Source organism: Rhinolophus sinicus, linkage group LG05, assembly GCF_036562045.2.
Source record: "Rhinolophus sinicus isolate RSC01 linkage group LG05, ASM3656204v1, whole genome shotgun sequence".
Taxonomy (NCBI): Eukaryota; Metazoa; Chordata; class Mammalia; order Chiroptera; family Rhinolophidae; genus Rhinolophus; species Rhinolophus sinicus.
In genome coordinates, this window is record NC_133755.1 from 157,801,390 (window position 1) to 157,824,073 (window position 22,684).

Genomic DNA, 22,684 nt, shown 5'->3' on the forward strand with positions numbered 1-22,684 from the left:
GGGCCATTGCACCTGCTCTTTCCCCTGCCTGCATCACTGGAGCAGGAGCAGCCTGCCAGCCCTTCTGCTGTCTTTGGCTGCAGACCTCTTTCGTTTGGTCAGCCCAGAGGTTATTAAAGTGTGACTCTGAATGCCTTAAGGCCAGTCAGCTTCCTCCAGTCTGCCTAGAGCCTCAGTGTTTCTCGCAGTCTTCTCCCTGCTAGATGCACACATTTGTGTTACCTGCTTACCACCCTGAAGGAATCAGTTTGCAATCCCTGGACTCATTAATTCCTACAAATCAACCAGTAATCTGCATGAATGTCACTTCCTCAAGGACGCCTTCACAGCGCCACACTCTCAAAGCTTCCTGTACTTTCCTTTCATAGCACTCATCACAATTGTCATTAAATAATTGATTCTGTAATTAGGTGTTTAAAACCTATTTTCCTGCCAAGGACTCTTGTCTTCTCACCATTGTATCCTCAGTTCTTTACATATATGGATGGATGGATAATAAAACTAGAGTATCCCAAAATTTAAATAATATAAATAGTTCTCTAAAAGATTTAATGAGAATTATGAGCAAACATTTTTCTGACAGTTACTTAACCCAATTGTTCCAGTAGACACTGCGATCACCTAACTCTGAGATGATAATACTGTGTGTGTGAAGCTTATAAGGATAGCAATTTCATACTAATGTACTATGTTCCAAAGGACAGAAGGAATGGGGAAGCAGAGGGCTCCAAGCTCCCTACACCTAATTAAACTAAAGCACCTCTGCTCTTTTCATTGTTCATCTTCTATCTTGTAAGTAAATATAATGGACTTCTGCCAAAGATTTGTCTAAACAAATCTTTCATCAGTGCTGGGACAATGTCTGTCTTATAGATTGTGATATCAGCAGCCTTCAAAATGGTGCTTGGCACTGAGTGTGTAGTGAATAAGTATTTGTTGAATAATATCTATGTATGGTAACCTACTTGTGGGTGAAGATGTGTTTTCAAAGTTAAGATCAAATTTCCATTGTGTTTCAGAATCAGGAAATGGCAAAGCTGTTCTGTTGCAGGTTGTAAACTGTACCTGCCCCAGTATGCTGAGTGTTTCTGCCATCTGTCCAATCCAATTGCAAAACCAAACCAAATAACCACCCCCACCCCAAATGATATTAATTCAAACTCTTCAAATACATTTCAAATGCTTCTTTTGTCCGTGGTCCTTCCCTGTGATATATTATCCTCTCTGCCTGTAGTCGCATCCAAAATGCAACAAATTAATTCTTTTCACAAATATTTTACACCTTCTTTGGACACATTCTGACCTATTTGAAATATTTTACTTTCAAATAGATCAGAATGTGTCCAAAGAATGTTCCACTGAAGTGTTTGTTGAAAAAGTTTTTTATTTTTATTTTTTAAATTTATTGGGGTGACAATTGTTAGTAAAATTACATAGATTTCAGGTGTACAATTCTGTATTACATCATCTATAAATCCCATTGTGTGTTCACCACCCAGAGTCAGTTCTCCTTCCATCACCATATATTTGATCCCCCTTACCCTCATCCCCTACCCCCCACCCCACTTACCCTCTGGTAACCACTATGTTGAAAAAGTTTGATGACTTATTATTATTATTTGGCCTCAGATTTGAAGAAAACTAAAGTGAAGTAGACAATTTTTCATAGTGATGAGGTATTGTCTTAATGTGGTAATTAGCAGTAAAAAGCGAGATGAAAGAAATTATATGGAAGTGTGTGCTATGTTCACTGTGCCCAGTACCTTCCATTTCCATCCCTCCCACTAGCCAATCTTCACCCTTTTGCACTAAGTTCTCTCCCTCAGAGGCAGATCTGTATAGATTATTTTAACAGGCTCATTTGTCCTCTGGTCTCCAGCTGGGTGTGTTCAATGGGGATCTCCTGCAGGAGGTCAGAGGAAGGGAGCACAGTGAGGTCAGGTTCTGTATTTCCTTACTTCCTCCCTGCAGAGTGGCCTTGGGCTGGCTGCATAATCACCATCAAAGCTCCTTGAGAGGTCTCCGCTCCTCTCAAGATGATTCTTCTCACACTCTCTCACTTATTCCTCTTATTCTTTTATGCTTACAGGTTATAACACCTGCTTTACTAGCCCAGGAGTACTTCATTCTTTTTTGTTGTTTACCATACCTGCTCATACCTCATAAATATTCCCTTCACTAAACCTTCCTGGAGTGTGTCACTTGCTTCCCATTGGGGCCCTGACTGATGCATCTCCTAGAGGTTCCATTGCAATCTCTCTTATTTTGTTCAGGAATCAGTGTTAATGGTGACTATTTATATTATTTAAATTTTGGGTGTCCACTGGTTTAACTACTTGAAGGAAAAAAAAAATTTCAAATTGTACTCCACCATCTGCCTTTTTAATTAGATCTAAAAATAAAAATTAACAATATTTTCCATATGTACTAAAATGTCATTATTGTATCTTCTCAATATTTTTTAATGTGCTGTGTATAGTAGCATCTTTTGAAAATTATATAGTCTTTTGGGTATTATTACTTTTCCTTCCCTATACTACATTCTGTTCCCTTTGAGTTAATACATGTCTTATATTTTCATTTGCTTACTTTTCTATGTACTAATTATTAATTCAATCACAAACTCTTTGTCATTGTTGAAATCTCTCAAGTCATTCAGACACATCGGGTAATTTATCAATTTTACTTTAATGGAAAAGTCTTCTCCGGAGCATTTGTAACTGATCCAATTTAGATTGGTTGCCATGTCCACTTGCTGTTTCAGCTGTCATCTGGGATCTCCCTTAACCACATCCTAACACAACCCTATCACCTCTATCTTTCATTGGGTCTCATTTCTTGTTTTGTTGACTTAATCCTTTGGTTTGGTGACACAAAAACCTCCAAGGAGCTCTAGAGTAAGGTGCATGAAAGGTAAATTTGAAATCTTACATGTCTGAAAATATCTTTGTTTCATCTTTGCTCTTAACTGATAGTATTGCTGGGTATACAATTCTGGATTGAAATAATTTCCTTTCACAATCTGGAAAGCATTTCTCCAGTTCCTTGTAACTTCCAGTGTTGCTAGTGGGGTCCTGTTATCTAATCTTTTGTATGTGACTTTTTATGTTCCTCTGGAATCTTATAGAATCTTTTCTTTGTTCCAAGTGTTCTAAATCAATGATTATGAGACTTGATGTAGGTCTATTTTTATATACTGTTTTGATAATTCAGTGAGCCATTTCAATTAAGAAATTAACCTTTAATTCTGGAATTTTTTCTTAATTTTTTGTTAAATATTTTCCTTTGTTTTTTAATTCTCTCCTTTTCTGGAATTTTATCACTGGGAGGGTGGACTTCTTAGACTGGTCCTCTAACTTTCTTATCTTTTCTTTCTTATCTCTTTTTCATTGTTGTTTTGCTTTCTCTGAGATTCCCATAGCTTTATCTTCCTCTCTTTTCATTAAACTTTAAAATTTTTTCTGCTATTATATTTTAAATTTCCAATATATATTTTCTGAGTATTTTTTGAATATTCCTTTTTTATAGTATCCTGAACTCATTTCATAGTTGCAACATTTTTCTTTTTTATAGTATATCACTTAGAATGTATATATATATATATATTATTCTGTTTGTTCATTTAACACACCAATTATTAAGTTGTTTCTCAGTTTATAATCTACTTGCAGAATTTTTGCTTCCTGTCCCTGTACTTATGAAATGTGCTGGATTGGCAATCCTACTTCTTAAGGGAGGAATACTCCACTGGGAACCCAAAAATAGTTTTGTTGATTTGGAAGAAAAGATTGCTACCTGGCCAGTTTGAAATCTTCATGCCATTTAATCAACATGAAAAGAAGGGGTTTAGTCTACTATCTTGAATCATTTGTCCTAATAATCAAGTGGAAATTGGGTTGCTATTAAATAATTGGAGGCCTGTATATGGAGTCTCTGGGCTGCCTTTTAGTACTTTCATGTCCATAAATAAAGTTGATGGAAAATTACAGAATCTGAATATGACAGGACCACTGGTAATTCACACCTTTCAGGAATGAAGTTTGGGTCATCCCACCTGATGATAAATCCAATCAACTGAAATTCTAGATGAGGGCAAAGAAAATGTGGAATGGATAATGGAAAAGGAAGTGAGAAATGTTATTCTTGGTCATTTATATTTTGTCCATTATATTAATACTTTTTGCTTGGTTATAATTAGAATACTGATAAGCTACTTTAGAGGAACATATGTCTTATAAGTAACCACTTCATTGAACTCTCTTAAGACAATTTTCAATTAATTGGGTTTTTCCAGTTAAAATAATCTACAAACAATAAAAACTTTATCTCTTCTTTCCAATAATTATATTTTTAATTTCGTTAGACTCTTTTGATTGTAGGTGTTCTAAGTTATAAGAATGATACTTGATCATAGTAAAAATTTGCATGTAAGAACATAAAAGATATTTTTGTCCCAAGCTGATGCCAATTCCACTACTCAAACATAAACATAATTAATACGCTAAAAGTGTTCTTCCAAGATTTTCTCTACACATGAACTTCTGTTTGTATATATATTTATTGACAAAAATGAAGTTGCATGTACTCTTTTGTAATTTATTTTTATCTGCCTTAACATATTTTTATTTTAATAAAATAGTTCTAATTCTTTTGAACAGCTGCATTTTGTACCATATAGAAGTTCTGTGATGTATTTATCCAATACCCTATTGTTGATTTTTTTTTCTTTTGGCAGTGTACATCTTCGAACATACATCTTTACATATTTGTGTGATTTTTTTTTTCCCCCTACAAGATTAAGTCCTAAAATATAACTGTTGGGAAAATAACTTTAAAGGATAATACCACTATGCTATTGTGACTAAGGGTGCACTGCATTGAGGAAATTAACTTTTTAAAGATGTTCACTAATGAATTAAGACTTTGTTTTTTGTTTTTTTTCCCCCTAGACTAGATAGATATAGTGCTTTCCTAGAATCATATAGCACTTCAAAGCAAAAAAAACAACAACAAACAAACAAACAAAAAAACCCACAAAACAAACAAACAACCAAACAAAAAAACAAAAAGAAACATCTTTAATTCTAGTGGATTTACAGCTGGAAAAATACTGGCTTAAGAAACAAATACCATATATTTTGAAAATTGCTTTCAATTGCTAGTTCACTGTAGAAGAAGAAAACCTATCAACATCACTGGTAATATATACTTTTTAGATTATAATTGTACAAACACACCAATATTAAAAGATTTCTCTGGAATTTATAGACCTCTGAAATTCATCCATGTAATTTCACAAGGAAGAAGAGAACTATTTTCCTAAGTGCCTCACATTTACCTAGTATTTCAATTAAATTCAGGGCCTTCCTTTCTTCAGCTGAGGGTGAAAAGACTGAACTCCAGACCTCTGAACTGCCACGCCTTGCCTACATGGAGCTTTAGGATACCACAAGTAAGGACTGATGGCATGCTTATTTAGTCAAGGCCCCTCTTCTTCATCAGCATCTGTCTGAAGTGCAGTGGTGAAAGAAAATGTGGGAAAGCATATTGTCTCAAACTCAAGAGACTCAATGAATCTCAAAATGTCTATTATTCTTTTGAGGCAGCTTGTGTAGTAGGTGGTAAATAATAAATAAGGATTTACTCATCTGGGAGACTTCTCTAAGGTCCTGTTTGTTCCCCAGCAATTTTCTTCATGATTTATTGAGGATTTTCTGTATGCCTAGCATTATGCTTGGATTTAGGAATAAAGCACTAAATGAGGTAAGACTGTTTAAATAAGCAGTCTTTAATTTTTTCCTAGTGTACTGCCTGAAGTAATTTTGAAAAACTACATGCTCCCTTGCACATTTTTAAGTTGATATGTTATTTTAAAATCACACTGTTAAATGGTGTCATTTCTACCATTTGTGACTGGGCAACAAATCCATTCTCTGGTGTTAAAATGAAACCTGTGATAAGTTTCTTCAAAATATGGAATTTTCTCCCCTAACAACCCCATTAAATTAGCATGTATTAATATTCTAAATTCTTACCAAGTTTTGATCGAAGAAAAACATATTGAGAATTTCACCTAATGAAACAGAACTATAAAAGGGCTGCTGAAGTCTTATCATTCATCATCTTAACTGCACACAAGTTGAGTCATTTAAAGCTTCTGTTCTTTTAATGCTTGAGTTCAGAGTCATAGGATTTTTAAGTGAAAATTTTATAATTTTAGAAAGAAAGCTTACGGAATATGTTTCAATGTTGTATTCTCTAGGGGAGACAACTGAAACCCAGAGGCAAGGTGACTTGCCAAAATCATGTAGCTGGGTGGTAAAGTTTGGATCTTTGGTTATCGTTTGGTGACCGTTCCATTATTGTGTGATCAGAATGCTACAACTTCTTTAGTAGGTTTAAGTCAAAATTAATAGGAGCAAATAATGATAGTAGCAACCACAATAATCCTGTGTTAGATAAGAATGAGATGAAGTTCCAAATATAATCATTTCTTTTTTAATGGGGGCAAATAACAACAGCAACTACAATAATAAGACTGTATTATTCACGAAAGAGACAAAGTCATCAATATAATAATTTCTTTTCCCTTTCCCTTTCATTTTTATCATTTAATTTCTTCTATGAAGAAATATCTTTGAAACATTTTATTTAAGGTTTTGAATTAGTTTTACAGTTCTATGTGGGACAAATTTACAATCTCTCCTTTTTTAATTTAATTTAATTTTTTAACATAAGGGACTTTTTCTTTATTAGTTTTAAGTATACAAAACAACATAATGATTAGACATTTACACCTCTCACAAAGTGATAACTCCAAGTCTAGTACCCATCTGACACCATGCATAGCTATTACAATACCATTGACTATATTCCCTATGCTGTACTTCACATCCTGTTACAATCTCTCATTTTGATTTATACATTTGACTTCAATTTCACTGAGAAAAATAGAATACATTCAATTTCATTTTGTAGAGGTAAAACATAGGAAGATTCATTTCATCACTTAGTGTCCTGGGTAATGCAGAGAGTTTGACAAATAACACAGTCTTTACAAATAATTTTAGGATGCACCTATGAGCTAATCAGTACCAGTTCAATCAAATCAGAAGAAGCTTTTAGACCTAGCTATACTAGTGAAATAATTTAATTCTGTCTAGCTTAATTATTGTCAATACTATAACAGCTTTCTGGTATAGTCAAAACTCAGTTTGGAAAGTAAATCAAGTTTGTAAACAACTATGAACAACCTCCAGGAATACTTTACTGAGTTACTATTCAAATTAATAGAAAAGACTTCAAACATATTTAGTAACTGTTCCTTTTTGTGATATGTATTTTAATATTAAGAATGAGAACATTAACAAAAAACTAGACGGCAAAAATTTGCAGTTGGCTATTGGTATTGATATCCAAATTTGCTGCTTTTCATGCAGATGTCTTTATCAGGTACAGGCTGTGACATAAAATAAAAACTACTGGTTTTAATACTACATTTAGTATATATTTTTATGTTTTCCCAGGACAACTGAAGTTAACATTTAGGGTAAATAGTCACTGAGAATAAAACTAGATCATACATAAATTTTCAATATGAAATGGAATTTGTACTGAGTGTTCCTCACTTGAAGAAAACCTAAAATAAAACATAATCTAATAAAAAATAATACACACACACACACACACACACACACACACACACACATATGGTCATAATTCACACTGCAAGTTTATTTGTTTTTTGCCATGAAATAAGGATTCCCCAAATGTCAAAAAGAGAATTGATTTTGAAAATCCCTTTGAGCATAATATTTGACTAAAGTGAAAGACACCTGTTTTATTTACTTATTTAATTTTAAAAAATTAGATAAAAGTTGTTTGGGCCTTCTCAGTAGCCTGTTCTCTAGAGCTCATCTTACTTTTGTTTTCTCCCTAACTGCACACCTAAGTGCACACCCACACACTCCTAATCCCATTACTTTGTTTGTGGATCAGAAAAAAATTCTTACTTTTATATCAAACAAAATTCCAGGTTTATCTTTGTATTACCAATATCCAATGAAAGTGCTCAGCTAAACACAAAAACAAAAAGACCTTCTATTCTAGGTCCCCATGCTTCAATCCCACAGAAAAATGGCAGAAGCTTGGAAGTTAGAGCTTTTTCATTAAAATTGCTTAATTCTAATGGGGGTTGGTTACCACACAAGTCCCTAAAACTGGAAAGGAGGAAGTCTAAAGATGTATTCTTCCTTGCTACAGAGAAATTTCCCCAGGGGTGGAGGGTGGGGGTGACATGGGTGTTGGGAGAATTCAGTGCACTGAAATTTACTGCGTGTGAAATTTAATGAAGCTATGTTTATAAGCTATTTTAAAATAATAGTAACATTATGAGCTGAGGTATGCTTTAAAATCAGTGCTTTCATTGCATTTTCATAGTCTAACTCTCTGGTGTAGAACTATGTTACTTAAGGATAATATCAGAGGTGTGCTGACTTGCAAAAATTGATAAATTTTCAGAAAGTTTGGGAGCCAGTTGTCAAAAATCAAATTATATAATTTAAAGTTAAATTATATTCAAAGAAAGATAATGAATACTTAAAAGTCATCATTACATTTTACTGTTATTTATGCATTTGAGGTTATTTATGTCTATTATATCGATGTTAGGATTGCCAGATAAAATCCAGGACTACGTAGTTAAATTTGAATTACAGATAAACAATGAATAATTTCTTAGCATACATATGTCCCAAGTAACACATGGAAATACTTATATATGTTAAATAATTATTTGTTGTTTATCTGAAATTTAAATTTAATTGGGCATTCTGGCTTTTTGTTTGCTGAATCTGGCAGATTCTGTATGGAGGAAATACTATATAATGGTGCATTATGACACATTTCTTCCTAACTTCATGTTCAGTGATTTTACATTGATAATTTGCAATCAATCACGGTGGATGTATTTACTCCACAGATATTAGCACACATAGCAAATCAGGGCTGCTACCCCTTAACCATTGTTAAATATTTACTGGTACACTACCGGATATAAATCTATTTTAATCATTTTAACAATATTGCATGATGCTGTCTAGATTCTTAGAATGAATTGACTCTTTGATTTTTGGTCACTATGATGAAAATAAATTAGTTCATACATATGTTCTTATTGTTTTCTCTATGCTCACCATTTCACGAAGAAGGCAACATCATTTGCAGGAAACTTCCAATGAACAGCTTTTCTCCTGAAATTTTGAGGGAAACTATGTTTTGCTCAACATTAGGGTTCTCCATTGATGGCTACAAAAATAAACGCATTTTAAAATATTTCCTCTACAGAAATTCAATTAGTTCTCTGTATCTGCCAGTATATTCTTTCTTTTCATATACCTATGCACCTTTCAATATGAAGAATTGTAGAAAGAGGATTAAACGGGGGATAAAAATTTAATTAATGTGAGGACATATGTAAGAAAAGCTATGGTCTCTTTGTTCACTCATTTCTGTTGTAGCATGTATTGATACTTCTCATTACCATTAATAAGTGCTTTATAGGGTGCAGCAAGCTAAGGACAATTGCCTACAGGTCAATTCATTGAAAATATTTTCTCTTTATTTTCCCCTTCAAATTAAATGAGTGAAATGAGAGAATGGATTAATTAATCATTTTAGTAGCTAGGCTCTGGGTAACCGAGGTCAGTGACCTTAGTGGGTTGATAAATGAATTTGATCCCAGGGAGGATTGGCAAGATTAGGTTTCTGGTTGTCTTGTTTTAATCATTTATGTGTGCCCTATTATTCACAGAGAGCGGTACAGTACTAGCATCTTCAAACTCAAGTTCATCAATATTACACAGCAGATGCAGTTGTTTCCAGGACACCTAAGTCAGAATAGAAATTTTCACTAGAAAATATAAAAACCAAGGTAATTGTCTTCTAAATATGCAACAGGCATGTGAGGCGGCCAGTTAGCTCAGTTGGTTAGAGCACGGTGCTCTAAACAACAAGGTTGCCGGTTCGATCCCCTCATGGGCCACTGTGAGCTGTACCACCCATAGCTGGATTGAGGCAGTTGCTTGACTTGGAGCTGATGGGTCCTGGAAAAACACACTTAAAATAAATAAAAGTTAAAAATAAAATAAAGTAAAGTGAAACTATTCTAAAAAAAGAAAAAAGGTAAATAAATAAATAAGCAACAGGAGTGCATATTAGGATTACTGAAGCTAAAATTTTCACCTGACTCTCATTTACATCTTTCCATACTTTGCAACAAAATTATTATTCTCCTTCAACTCCTCCTCCTCTCCCCTTTTCTCGTCCTCCTTCTTCTTTTTTGATTTTGAAAATAATGAAACCAATACTTTGAAAGCAAGGGCTGTTGTTTTCTTTATGGAGATTTAAGTTAAATGCCTCCTAGATTGAACAAGTCTGGATTTGAAGAATGTTCATATTTTAATCATGCTCATTTTCTTCCACCAAATGATATGTTAAGTTTTGTCTCCACATACAAACTATTGCATAAACAGAAACTGAGTGAATTCTAACAAGAAGAACAACAAAAAGCCTGGTTGTTTTGAAAATTGTCATTTGAATGAATGAAATAAAATAGCCAGTCGATTTTTTGTTTTTACCTGAATTGAACCACTTAAAAAAATGGGTCTAGAGATAGCTTAATGCTCAGTTTCCAGTGGTTACTGAAGAAGGAACTTTTAAGCACCCATAAGAAGTGGGTGGGTTCAAACCCAAAGAAAACAATACTGAGTTTGCTTTTGGTAATTTCAAATTCTGGTAGGTAATTATGTACCCTCAACCCAGATAACCCTTCAGTTTCCAAATTTCCTAACTAATTTTGGGGACATCACATTTCAAGGATGGGAACTGATATTCTTACTGCTTTAAAGATTAGGAAGAATAAGCACAGACTAAGACAGAAAATCTTGTCATCATTTCCCCTTCTTTTTCTACATACACACAGGCCTAAGATGAACATTAGAACTGGTCCTCAAAGGAATTATGCTTTGAGAAGTGATCTAAAAAGAGAAAGAAGATGAGAGGACAGGTTCCAAAAAAGGAATATGTGTTCAGCTGGAGAGGTATATGACATTACAGCCAAAGCAGAGACATCTATTTGAACTTCCAAAATAACACTGAGCCTGAAAGCTTGAGATTTAAAGGGACCAGGTGCCTGGACAGGCAGCACGCTGGAATGATTCTGGTCCCGATACTCTCCTTTTGACTGAGCTTACCTCTAACAATTAAGAGCATTTTACTTTGATCTAACATTTTATACTTCGTATGACACTTTCATAGAATAATTAAAATGTATTGAGGATTGAATGTGTAGTTTTCTCATTTAATTTTCACAGTAATTGCATGACATGGATTCTATTATCCTAAATTTGCGAGCAAAGACAGTGCCACAGACAGATGCAGTAACCTGCTTTTTAGCTCTGCACTCATGTATAGTCTTAGTCCTTCTGACAAGCTGTAAAATAGGCACTATCATGCTTGCTGAAGAGAAGAGCAATTGATGATTAGGGAGACTGGAAAATCAGTTCAAGGTCACTCAGCTAGTAAAGAGTAAAACTGGGGCACCAACCTATGTTTCTAAATTCTTTCGAGTTGCATCCAGGGACATCTTTATGCCTAGAAAACAGAGGAAAAGCTGGTGAAAATTTAGCTGGCTGACAATAAATTTTGTATGAATATGAAGTCTCTGAATATAGCTGTAAAATTTTGTATACATGGGTGCAATAAATATAATTTAATTTTAACTTTATGTAAGTACATTTAAGGTGTCACTTATAACATTCTACCCTGTCCTTCACTGCTATTGAACTCTTGGAAGGGTCTAGCACCTTGCCTGGCACATAACATGTGCTCAACACACCATAAATGTTTTATGAATAAATGAATGCACATGCCTGTATAGGAAAACACAGTATATACAAGGCAAGGACAGCTTCTCCCTAAAATGCAGGAGTGGAGATTCAGACTGCACTGCACTTGCAGGAGTGGAGATTCAGACTGCACTGCCCTTGGATGAGTGTACAAAGTGAAGTGTGAGGGGGACCAATGTTTGGTTCACCTGCCTCGGCACCTTGCTTGTGAAACAGTGTGTACTGCATGAAGCAGCAAGATGGCTGATCAGTTTGCACCCAGAAATAGAAAGCCTGGTGGAAGGCAGAATCCCAGCTGCTTAGATTTTTTTCCCTTGCATTTCTCAGAAAATTAGACTTGCAGACTCTATAGAACTCAGGGGCTCCACCTCACACAAACACGGGTGATTTCACAGAGAAACAGCAGACTATACTCAACTGACAAACAAAAACGTGGGCTGAATTCCAATGGGTCACTTCACCACATATTTTTCTCCTCCGTAAGATGAAAAGTTCAAACTACATGACCTGTGCATCCCTTCCAGCCCCCAAATTGCAGTGTATCGCCTATGACATACTAGAAAAATATATATCAAGTTATCAGGCTTACTTCTGCCATGCTTTGCAAACTAGACACTTCATACAGTAATGTCCACACTTTCTTCCTCTGTTTTGGAGGAATAATGATGAAACAAAAGAGAGACATGTTCCCTAATGATATCTTGGTTAAATAGCTACTTAATATTTATTCTAATTACTTAATACACAAGCAAAATGTTTGATAACTCTTATGACCTTGGTGGGCTGATAAGTGAATTGGATTCCAGGAAGGACTGGCCAGATCAAGTCTCTGGTTGCTTAGCTTTAATCATTTATGGGTACCTGTAGGCTGTGTGCGTGTGTATGTGTGTGTGTGTGTGTGTGTGTGTGTGTGTGTGTGTGTGTGTTAAAGATAAGGAATAGATGATGTTTAACTGAATAGCTATTTGTTTCGTTTCCCCCTAAACAATTGACTGTCATAAGGATATTATTTGGAAACTGTTACTCAGGTACAGAAATGGCAGCTCTGGCCTTTTAATTTCTGATAATGGTCTGGTCACTGTACATAGAAAAGGAAATAGAATTTTTCCCACTGGTTTGTGTCCTGTTGTTAAGTTTCTTTTCAATTGATTTTCTTTTGAGGGTTGTTTTTTCTTTCTTCCTTTTTTTTTAGATTTGGGAGTTAGCTTTCACTGAATATAGTTGTTGATTATGCATTGAATATGTTCCTTTTATTTTCTGAGTGAATAAGATGAATGTCACTAAGTGTTCATCTTGAAAAACACAACATTGATCCTAACAAACATAAAAATTAGAGCAGATCAATTGAGGTAATGGGTAGATTATCTATTGATAAAAAATCTACCCAGAAACTCCACTTTAAGATTGGCATTTAGTAACAAGAGCATCAATTTATCTATGAGCCAATGTTCTATAATTCACTAAGTTGATTTGTGACCCACTAGTTGATAGAGACCTGCAATTTAAAAATACTACTTGAAGCTAAAATTATACTATCAAGCCCATATTTGTATCATTTACTGTAATATATATATTTGTTTGGTCTCAGAATATATGCATAGTATCAATGAACCATGTTATAATGAAGCAGCTCTACTGTGAATATTTGCTTTTTAAAATTAGCAGCAATATTGATCATTTTTCATAGTTGTCAATAGGCCAGGAGCCACTATTTTTCCCTGCAAAGACTCTACTGTTTAATATCAGTGGCTTCCTCAGGGCCCCAGTATTTCTGCTGAGAATGAGTTTAACTGATCTGATTTGGGGAAAGAGGAGCCCCCTCCTTCCATACCCCTCCCCCACAGTGGGCTTTGAGAATTGAAATGAAGTGGAGAAGAATGATGGGAGGAGAATGATGGGACTGTGAACATAAGCTCTGTTGTGACTGACTAGTTGGCTTGTGACCCTGTGCTAGCCTGGGAAGAAGAAATAGCATTGTGAGGTACCATTGCTGTTCATGCACTGAATCTCCCAGGGAAGTTCAATGAGATAGTCTCCTCCATTGCTATTTATTGTTTACACAACATAGACTCAGCTTTGGCAGAGATGGCAATGCTCATCAATACTCAGGCTCTTCTCTTCTTCCTGGACATATAGTTTGTCCACCATCCCTGGCAATTAGATGTGGTCATGTGACTGAGTTTTGTTGAAGGATGTAAGTGGAAGTGATGTGTGTCCCTTCCCGGCCTGGTGCATGTAAGCCTACCCACTACAACCTGGCCCTCTTCCCACACATGCTGCTAGGTGAACAGAGAGAATTCTTATGGTCTAGAGGAGGGAGAGTCAACCACCAACATATATGGTGCTGTGATATGAGCATAGAATTCTCCTTTATTACGGTAAATCATTGAAATGTTGGGATTGCTAGAGCAGTTTTTCTACCCCAAAACATTAATCTCAATTAAGAGTCTCCTAAGTGGTGTGTTTGAATCCATTTTGCTTTCCTTCAATACATTTTTTGCAGTGTGGCTTCAGTTGTCTCCCCCTATGAGATAATCATGTCAACTCTGCTTCCTCCTTACTGTTCCCATCATGCCTGAAATACTAGATTGCTTCAAGGATAAACTAAAACTCCTTAATGTAGCTTACAGATTCTATATGGTTTAAGCCTGCCTACCTTTCTACCTTCAACTTTTACCATATTTACCATCTCTTGCCATCTTTTTACCTTATGCTCCCAACTTTGATTACATAGGCCTTCTCAGTTGTTCCTACTCTTTGTCCTCTCTCTGGCCACAGAACTTTTGCATATCCCATTCCTTCTGCCTGGAACAAATGTCAATAAATTATTTTCTATAAAGGTCCAGATAGTAAATATTTCAGACTTTGCAAACCCTATGGTTTCTGTCCTGACTACTTGAATCAGCCATCTTGGCTCAAAGGTAGCCATAAACAATACATAAATGAGTGGGTATAGCTGTGATCCAATCAAATTTTATGTATAAATCATGTGAAGGGCTTGATTTGGCCCATGGGCCATAATTTGCTGACCCCTGTCTCAGAATGTTCTTTCTACCCTTCTTTTCTAATGAACAGCACTATACATCTTTTATCCCTTCCCCAAGGAAGCATTCACAGATATCCTGGAATAGATTAATTCCATTGTATGTTCTCATAATACCATGAGAACATATTGTTACACTGGAAATTTTGCATTGTCCATTAGTGATCAGAAGGACCTTGTAAGCCTCTTGCTTATTAACTGTTACTTATTTACTGTTTTGTACAAAGTTTATATGGACAGTGCAGCATCTGATTCTGATTCTCATGGTACAGCAACTTCTCAAGTCTGGCAGGTGATGTGAAAAGTTCTAGATATTTAGGCTTAGAATGCCAAAAGAAATCTATGAAACTTGCCCAGGTTGAACAGCATGTGGGCAAGGATTAAAGTAGTGAGTATGTCGACAATACATGTATATCATATTAACCAGCAGTATTCTGCATCTCGAACTGTTGCCTAGTACGTAGGGCAGTGTAAAAAAAGTAATTGATCTAGTGTCTGTGATTCAAAATAATGTATTCATACATTTGTTCAATTGACAAATATTTATTGAAATTCTATTGAGTTGCAAGGAAGTCTCCAAGGTGTATAAGACATAAAATCATTATTTCAGGTAACTTGGTGGTATTTTTTTCCATTTGAAAAGTGAAGTTAAAAATAGAGGGGAAAACACAAAAACAGAAGCAATAAAAATAATACTTTTGACACCATGAGTATAATGTTCTTATAGGTGGAGTCATTTGATTTGCAGAATACTATCAGTTAAATATGATGTATGTGTATTGTTGACATTCCCACTATTTTTCTCCTTGCCCACATGCTGTTCAACCTGGGTAAGTTTCATAGATTTCTTTTGACATTCTAAGCCTAAATATCTAGAACTTTTCACATCACCTGCCAGACTTGAGAAGTTGCTGTACTGTGAGAATCAGAATCAGATGCTGTTCTGTCCATATAAACTTTGGTCAGAAATAGATGTGCTCACCCAGCCCTCCTGCATCCTCATGTTACCTGGCAGCTATTTTCTGGAAAGCAGGCCAGGGAAACCAATACTCTAATAGTTGATGCAGACATAAGAACCAGACTTTCCAGATGCTTCTGGGTGTTTCTGGTTATGTATGTAAGTTTATAAGGATGGGGGCTAAGTCTCTTAAGCAAGACTTGACATTATTGCCCACTCTTAGCTTAAGAGGGAAGCCATGGCTGAGTACAGTGTCAAGCACTAGTAAGCTTCATGCTCGTCTCTGATTTCAACAGGCTAGAAGTGAAAATTATTTTAAAAGTGGAGTTACTTTAAATCAAATGCCAAAAATCAGGTTATTCTCTGTCTTCTCTCAACCAGATGCATCTGGCCCATAGATTTGTTTGGTTTGGCTTTCACAGTATTTAAACAACAACAACCAAAAATTGGATTTGTTGAAGTGAGAGATTTCATATAAAAATCTGGATTTCTGGCATCTGAGCAATCTGGCAACCCTGGGTGGCATTCCCATGTGGGTGGGTGGCTGGATGCTGCCCTGCTCAGATGAGTCAATGGCTTGCCAGGATGCTGACCCTAACTGATCAACTTCACTTACTTATTTTACCTTCCTGGCCCATCTATGCCAGAAAGTTTGAATTTGCCCTTGCCAGATAGAAAGGAGTTTCAGTCACAGAAATATTTTTATGTTATAAAGAAAACAGCTTTTATTATTAAATGCTACTGTGTTATTTGGATACTTGTATATCACCTTGTATTTTTATAGGTATCTTCACCTCAAGGAACTCAAAAGACTATACAGAAGTTCAAGGGTAAAAAAGACACTGATTGCCCTTGGCCAGGTGGATTACAGCGTCCCGAAGAACTTCAGAGTCTGAGGGAATGCCTGATTGGGAGAAGTGTGCTTGAGAGGGCATTCTGCCAACACAAGGGTCTCTCAAGTGCCCTTTGATGGGTGCTGAGCAGGTGAGGCAAATGAGGATAAGCAGAGGAGCCAGTGGAAGCAGAAACATCCCCTTCAGCTTACAGGGATTTGTTCAGGGACCTGGCTACCACCAGGCACTGGGTGGGTCTAGCCCCAGAAGATCTAGCTTCAGAGATGAACTTTAGAGGATAAGTAGCAACTTACCAGATGGAGGTGGATTTTAGAGAGCAAATCAGTGGGAACAAAATGAAAGGAAACTTAGAAATATTTTAAAAAGTGTATTGGGTGGGCGGTTGGGATACTGAAATCATGAGAAACTTTTGTTTTCCTCAATTTATGTCCCCTGTAATATAGAATCATTTAGACCAGACACAGTGTTATGCCTAGAGCCCTTTCAGAGTCAGCTGCAAAAAGAATGGTCCATGGATCAGTAGCATCAGCATCTCCTGGGAGCTTGTCAGAAATGTAGAATCACAGACCCTATTCTAGACCCACTGAGTCAGATGCCCAAAAGATGCATAAATGCTTTAAAATTTGAGAAGCACAGCTTTTGAGAATAATGAGGTTTGGGACCAGGTAATGATAGAGTCACTTTTTTCTTTAACTTCCCCACCTTTCATTTATTTAGAGACTATTTGACCATGAGATTAACTAGACATGAAACACAAAAATAATGAAAACAATGTTTGATATATCAAGGTGAGTTGCATAGAGACCCATAGTAAATAATACAATTACTATTTATTAAAAATAGAAAACTAAATCATTCTTTTTCTAAATAAATTGAGAGTTTGCTCATCATTCTTCTTTTTTATTTTTAAATCACATAGATAATAGTTACAATGAAGATCATGTAGAAATAGTCTCTTAAAAAAATGGAACCCACTCTTGCCTTTTGGACTCAAACACTATAAAAGGAATATGGATTATTGAGTTATTTATTACATTCATGAGATTACTTAAATTCCAGTTTATGACAGGAAGCTACCTAAAACTATTCTTATTGTTTTTTATTTAATGAGTAATAAAGATGATAAATTGACCACTTTGTAAGATAAAGGTATCATTATTGAATGTGTACCATGTGCCTGACTCTTTATATACTTCATCTATTCTCCACAACAGGCATCAACAAGACTTAATTTATAAATGGGGAATTGAAGGTCATAGATGTTAAATTGCTTACGTAAAGTCACACAGTCACTGCTTTCCAGTTAATATCTAAACATACACTTGAATCTGAATTCCACATTACTTTCCTTTCCCTTCAAGTACCCTGGACTGAACCTCAGATTTTTTAACTCTTCTGTGACCTGGCCAGTTTTTTTTAAAAAAGTTTTATCTTAACCATCAAAATGGAAAGTTCTTTTTCTACTTGATTTTATCTTTTCTATTTAAAGAAAACCACTGGAAAAACAAAACAAAAAAAACCCAGTGATTATACTTATAGTGACTTTTTTTCCTGATTATAAAATCAGTCAGGTCCATTTGATAAAATTTGGAAAATAAAAATTTACTTTATTCATTTGGAAAATGAATTAAGTAAATAGCACTCATAATCCTATTACTCAAAGATAACCCTACCACTCAGAGATAACGATCATTGACATATTACATATGCTTCTTTTGTTAGTGAATTTATATCTATATCAATATGTAACATAAAAAATAAAATTAGACTCATACTCTTGCTGTATATACTGTCTTATAGCAAACATTTCCATATGTCACTAGGTATTGTTTCTACAAGATAATTTTCATGGTTTCATAGGCACCATTCTATGTACCTTAGAAGTATTCTCTCTCTCTCTCTCTCTCTCTCTCTCTATCTCTCACACACATACACACACACACCCTCATTTTGCATTTGAGGAAACTGAGGCCCAGAGAAGTAATATGGCATTATTTGATTTTGATCACATAGCTATTAAATGGTAAAGTTGGGATTGGAACTCCCATAATCTAGATCTAGAGCAACGCTCTTAGCCCCTCTGCTCAATAAGTCTAACTGAAACTTCAGGAGTCCTTTTAAAAATAGTGAATGGGTTCTTATTAAATTCTTCAGTATAGCACAGCCAGAGTCCATTGTTGGGGCAATGCCATGATTTTTTATTTCCCTTTATCCTGTCATTTTTAGCAGTAATTATCTTGCCATTAATTGAAACTCTGTGTATAGACATGTACCCTTGCATGTCCTACAGACTCAATAAATGGTAGTGAAGAATAATTCATCTTCCTCTCTTCCTTCCTTCCTTCCTTCCTTCCTTCCTTCCTTCCTTCCTTCCTTCCTTCCTTCCTTCCTTCCCTGCTTCCCTCTGCTAACACTTAGTTACTTGATTTTACTCACCAGGACCAAGTTAGACTAAAACACATACAACATTTTAAGAAAAAAAAAAGAAGCCTGGTTTCATAGTTCCAGTAAAGCCTTCAGGCATCTCAAAATAATATACGTATGTTGTAGCTTCATAGAACAAAGATATTGAATGGTGAGAATTGAAAAATATCAAAGGGACTTTCAGATGGCTACTTTACAATTTAAAATACATGTTTAATGTAAAAAGCAAAATTTTACAACCTAAGCCTTCTCTTTATACATTCATAAATACCATGGAAATTTTGTAGAAAAATAAGTCTTTACTCCAAAAAAGCACTTGGAAAATTTAAAATATAAGCTGATATTTTGTTCCCCAGAGCTGACACTGAAAAAGTAAACCAGGAATGAAACTGCTGGATGACATTAAGAACAGCAATAATGTTAGCTTTCTGACATCAGCCTGCTGGAAATCGAAAGTACACACTTCCACAATTGAACTGACAATTGAAACAACTCAGTGATACCAGATTTGGTTGATTAGACCAGCCTGGCTGCTAACATTGCTTCCTAACAAGCAGGTCATAGCACAATGGAGACCAACAGACAAGATGTGAAAACCATCAGCAAGCCCTGCCATTGGGCCCCTGAAGACCTTTCCGTGAGTGCTTGTATTATCAATGAATTTGTACATAGTAGTGCCAAGCCCTATGCAATAATTACCATATATTCACTCCACTGGGACTTTTTAATTTTTTTATTTTTTTGCTAATGAGTTATTGAGAAAGAAAAGAGGAAGATGGTTAAAAGTAAAGGATTTGGAACAGTTTGAGGTTTGAATTCCAGCTCTGTCATGTACTGTTATAGACATCTCATGTCTTTCCAGTCCAGCATCCTTTTCTCCATTTTCTGAAAAATAACACATTCTTTTTCCATTAGGGAACACCTCTTCCCCTAGTTTGGTCGAATAATAAGATCCTTGCCTCTCCCTGAAAAATATTAAAGCATGTGACCCAAACTGGTCCAATTAGAGTCAACTTCCCAAAAACTCAAATTTTGAGCCTTACCAACAGGAAGTGACCAGAGATGATCATCTATAGTGTTTTCCTGAAGAAACTGGTCCATTAATTCCTGTTATCTAGGTGATGGGAATTTTTGTATATCTCATTCTTCCAATGATCTACTATAGTGGTTTACTCTTGGTTCTAGGAGCTACTCCCTTTCAATATGTTTCATTTTTTACTTGAGTTAACCAGAATATGTTTTTATTTTTTGTAACCAAAGAACTTGAATAGTTTAAACAAATTAAGTGCATCAAAACTCTAACCTTCATGGACTTCAGCAAATGTAAAATATCTGGTTCACCCTAACAGCTTTATAATAACAACTTCAAATTACTTGCCAGTTAAAAAAATATTATTTTGGTAACTGTGAAATATTGTTTAATCTTCCTAAGAAGTTATAGTGTATGTAAAGTTTTGAACATAATACCTACTTCCCAGACTTGTGAGAATTAAATGAGAATAAGTCTGGAAGATGTCTCGTACTGTACCCCCTAGAAAAAGTGATCTATAGCTATTGACCTTTCTCATTACAGTGTCTGTAAGCTTGAACATCTTAGTCTAAGGCAAGTTCAAACATTAAATGAGTTATGCTAATAGTTTGTCATATAGTAACTTCTCTGAGTTTTTGACAATGCAGAAATGAGTGCTGGATAGTTATATTTATACTGGAAAACTTAGACTAGAAAATGTTTCATTTGAATATTGTAATGGAACATTGATCAAATTGGTATTCAGTTAAAAAACAATAGATCTGATCCACCAAAAAAAAAAAAAAAAAAAAAAAGATCTAGTTTCTACAAGAGCATTTAAGCAAGTGTTCCACTACGCAAGTGTGTAGTTTTTTTCAAACAGCTAGTAAATTGTTTGGATATAAGTACTTATTAAGTTATTTGGACCTTAACTCCTTAATAAACAGAATTGTTAGGTGTCTCCCTGGGCCTAGGAGCACCAGGACGAAATTACTGAGACACCAAGGGCGCCACAAACTGAGAAATCTTGGCAAGCTCTGAGCTCTGTCCTGCACAATAAGCAATAGAACTTTAGGCATGAATTTATGGTATTACCTTCTAAATAATGCAGTGGCATAGTGGGGAGGCATTTTCAGGTATATGTCAACCACATGAAGAACAAATTTAGTCTTTTCTGTGTATTTATTTTAACATACATGGATGCTAACATGGGCACATAATAGAGCTACTTAAGCTTGCTCTTAAGTTTTTGTGGAATATAGATGTGCAGAGAATTAAAACAAAATCTGAGATGTCCTCAGCCATTTGTTCTAATTGACTCATATACCTGAATGTTCAGAGGTTTGTACAGCATTAGTCTTACTCTAGTATGCATTTGGCCTGGCTTGGCCTGGGGATGACCTCACTGTAATGACCTTATTGTAATTCAATATAATTTCTATTGAAAAATATATTTTTTAATTTCAAACAGCCTGAAGCAAACAAACTTTTGGAATACAACGTGTTCATAAAGAGAGGTTGTCCTACAGTATAAAGGGTCATGAACCCCTGGATTCCACTAAAAAAATTTCTTTCAGGGGGAAACAGATATTCAACATCTGTTGGATAGCACATGAACTATTAGCTCAAGGTAGCTCACAGTCTCAAAATGAGATCACATTACATTTCTTTGATGACATCATATCTTTTTGAAGCTGGTTTTTTGCTAATTGCTGTGATCAAAACTAAGTCCCTCATGAAAGTCAAAGTGGAACAGGAAATGAGGGTGGTGTTGTATAGTCTGATTTCAGAAACTGCGTAGGGCCCAACAGGTACACATACCCTATTAGTAAGTAATTGTGACTGTTTTAGAATAAAATAGCTATTATTTCTTCTCTCAAATTACACATTTTTTTCAAATGGCTAGTAAATTGTTTGGATATAAGTACTTATTAAGTTATTTGGACCTTAACTCCTTAATAAACAGAATTGTTAGGTGTCTCCCTGGGCCTAGGAGCACCAGGACGAAATTACTGAGACACCAAGGGTGCCACAAACTGAGAAATCTTGGCAAGCTCTGAGCTCTGTCCTGGGCAATAAGCAATAGAACTTTAGGGGATTAAAAAACAAAAAACAAACCAAAAGATCAGCTTTATTACTGGTAAACCTAGAAAATATGGTTCCACAGCAGGTGGATTTGCTAATTCTTCAGCCCTGAGTTAAACAGATTTGCCTGCTTAGTCACGGGATGCAGCTTTGTACTCCTGGTCTCCCCCAGGAGCAGGCCCCTTGCATAAGACAGAGAACAGACTAGGACATGTACAGTTTGTAGAGAGGTTGGCTCATAAAAACAGGCAAGAGAAAAAGAGTCTGAGTGGGAAAGCTCAGTTTTTTCAGATAAATCACTCATTCCCCTGCTTAGGGAGGACCGGATGTGGGAAGAAGGTCCGGGGTATCCCTGACGAAAGTCTCTCCATATGGAAACCTTAATCAAGGGAAATGGAAGTCCCT

The 22,684-nt window shown here is 35.5% G+C and overlaps 1 long non-coding RNA gene across 1 annotated transcript in view; it reads left to right on the plus strand.

Annotated features, from left to right (window-relative positions):
* LOC109447988 (uncharacterized) overlaps positions 1–22,684 on the plus strand; it is a 51,907-nt gene that overhangs the window by 24,380 nt on the left and 4,843 nt on the right. Inside the window, exons 3-4 of the long non-coding RNA XR_002137450.2 lie at positions 16,692–16,891; positions 19,542–19,822. This is a non-coding gene — a long non-coding RNA (uncharacterized LOC109447988). The remainder of the gene's footprint in view (positions 1–16,691; positions 16,892–19,541; positions 19,823–22,684) is intronic.